Below are 2870 nucleotides of genomic sequence, written 5' to 3' on the forward strand. Positions count from 1 at the left end.
TCTTAGGGACCACTTGAGTTGGACTCACCCATTGACTATCAGATATAGGGTATATGATACCCACGTCTAATAGTTTAAGAACCTCGGCCTTAACCACTTCCTTCATGTTTGGATTTAGTCTGTGTTGTGGTTGCTGAGCGGTTTTTGCATTATCCTCAAGATATATGCGGTGAGTACAAATTGAGGGATCGATTCCCTTGAGGTCCGCTATCGTCCATCCCAGGGCTCCTTTATGCTCAATGAGAGTAGATATGAGCATACTCTCCTATTCTTTCTCCAGGTGGGCAGAGATCACCACCGGGTATGTCTCATCTTGACTTAAATAGGCATATTTCAAATCAGAGGGCAAAGGTTTTAGGTCAAGCTTCGGTGGCTTGAGGTTAGACGGTAGAGGCACTACATCGGTTTGTGGCAATTCTTCAAATTGTGGCCTCCACCGGTTAACTTCAAGTACCGGTGTAGTATCAAGTAAGGCACACGTCTCCTTAATCATGTCATCATCAAAATCATGGGAGTGGGCCAGGCACGTCTCCAGATGGTCGGAGGATAAGGTCAGCGGTGTCGTATCTTCTACGAAAGAGTCAATCATGTTAATGTCGTGGAAATCGTCATCATCCTCTGAGTTGCTGCCGTTATTGAAAAAAATGTTTGACTCCAATGTCAAATTTCCAAAAGACATAGTCATGACACCATTCCTGCAATTGATAATTGCATTTGACGTGGCAAGGAATGGGCGACCAAGAATGACGGGAATCTGAGTTCTCATGTTATTGATGGGTTCGATGTCCAGGATGATAAAATCTACAGGGTAGTAAAATCTATCGACCTGGACTAACACATGCTCAATTATCCCTCTTGGTACACGAACAGAGCGATTAGCAAGTTGTAGTGTGGTTAGGGTGGGTTTTAATTCACCCAAACCTAACTGTTTGTATACCGAGTAGGGAATCAGATTGACGCTCGCTCCTAAGTCAAGAAGTGCGTGATCAATTCGATGGTTCCCGATTACACATGATATGGTTGGGCTACCGGGATCCTTGAATTTCTGGGGCACGTCTTGCTTCAGGATGGCACTCACTTTCTCAGTCAAGAAGATTTTCTTTTGAATAATTTTCCGTCTTTTGGTCGTGCATAAGTCTTTCAGAAATTTGGCATATGAGGGAATCTGTTTCACGACATCAAGTAGAGGAATGTTGACTTTCACTTGTTTCAACACCTCTAGGATATCCTGAGAGTTAGAGAGAGGTTTTGGTGAGACCAACCGTTGGGGGAACGGAGCAACTGGCTTCTCTAGAAGTTCCGGTTCTAATTTTTGTGGGGCATCACTAGCTCCATCATTGTTGTCCTCTTCTGGTTCTTGAGGTTTTTCGGGTCTAACCGGAAGAGTTTTATCAATGATCTTCCCACTCCTAAGAGTGGTGATGGATTTAGCATGCCCCATCTGATTTGAAGAGCTGAGATTTATCTCGTATCGCGGTTTAGGATTGGGGAGAGGTTGTGCAGAAGCATCCTTTTCTATAACCGTACGAGAATCTATCTTTGTTCATTCTCACTACAGCTCTTGATGATTTATTCCCTAGGTTTCACTTGATTTGGATTTTGATTGAAGAAACCTGGAGGAGTCACCGTTTGTCCATTCCTCCAACTAAAGTTTGGATGATTTTTCCAGCTAGGATTGTATGTATTGGAGTTAGGTTCAGTAAAAGGTCTTTGATAGTTGTTTATGGCATTGGCTTGTTCATTCAACACTCCTCGAAAGGCGGGTATTGTAGGACAGTTTTCAGTTGTGTGAATGTTGCAATCACAGATGCCGCAAACAATTTCATTGACCTTATCCTTCTTTCCTTCCATGGCCTCAACTTTCCTTATGAGCGTAGTCACTTTACACTTGAGATCATCCTCTTCTTTCAAGAGATATAATCCACCTTTCTCCTTTAATTGAGTCGGCCTAGACGTGGTGTTCGACTTTGGGTAATAGTCCCAAGATTGTGTTTTTTCAGCCAAACTGTCGAGGTAGTCCCATACCTCGTCGACATCTTTATTAATGAACTCTCCATTACACATTGTCTCGACCATTTGGCGCATGGAAGATGTCAGTCCATCATAGAAAAAATTTGTAATGCGCCACGTTTCAAATCCGTGTTGTGGGCAAGAACTGATCAAATCTTTGAACCTTTCCCAACATTGGAAGAATGTTTCATCTTCTTTTTGGGCAAAGTTCATGATCGCTTTTCTGAGGGTAATCGTTTTATGATGTGGGAAGAATTTTTTTATGAATTCCCTCTGCATGTCGTTCCACGTGCCAATGGATCTAGGACGCAGTGAATGTAACCACGTCTTAGCTTTCTCTTTTAAGGAAAAAGGAAAGAGTTTCAGCCTAATTGTATCCTCAGATACATTAGGAAAACATAATGTAGCTATAATCTCATCGAACTCTTTCAAATGTAAATATGGACTCTCTGATTCAAGTCCATGGAATTTGGGAAGGAGTTGGATAACTCCTGGCTTGATGTCCATTTGTCCTGTATTTTCAGGGAAAATCATGCATGAGGGCGTACTCACTCCCGCCGGTTGTAGATAATCTCGTAAAGTACGAGGCGGGGGTGCCTGTTGCACCTCATTTTCATCTTGGGTATCCTCCACCCTGGGTGGAACTAGAGGAGGTTGGTCTTCAGCCATAACTTCAGTTAACTCAGGGGATTTCGAGCGGTGTCTAGTCCTGTGATGGATAGTCAACCCCTCAACTAATCCTCCTTCAGTCAAGAGACGTCGAGTGTTGTCACGGGCCCACTTGGGCATGAAAACACTCGCAGCCCTCAATTAAAAACTTAATCCTAAGAAAGGAAAAGAAAATCGAGAAAGAAAGAGAG

The 2870-nt window shown here is 43.1% G+C and overlaps 1 non-coding gene across 1 annotated transcript; it reads left to right on the plus strand.

The window, feature by feature from the left end:
• Window positions 1-2134: 2134 nt before the first annotated feature.
• Window positions 2135-2241, plus strand: LOC131250478 (small nucleolar RNA R71). Its single transcript, XR_009173403.1, has one exon. It is a non-coding gene; the product is annotated as a small nucleolar RNA R71 (small nucleolar RNA).
• The last annotated feature ends 629 nt before the right edge of the window (window positions 2242-2870 follow it).

The sequence above is a fragment of the Magnolia sinica genome, chromosome 6, assembly GCF_029962835.1.
Source record: "Magnolia sinica isolate HGM2019 chromosome 6, MsV1, whole genome shotgun sequence".
Lineage (NCBI taxonomy): Eukaryota > Viridiplantae > Streptophyta > Magnoliopsida > Magnoliales > Magnoliaceae > Magnolia > Magnolia sinica.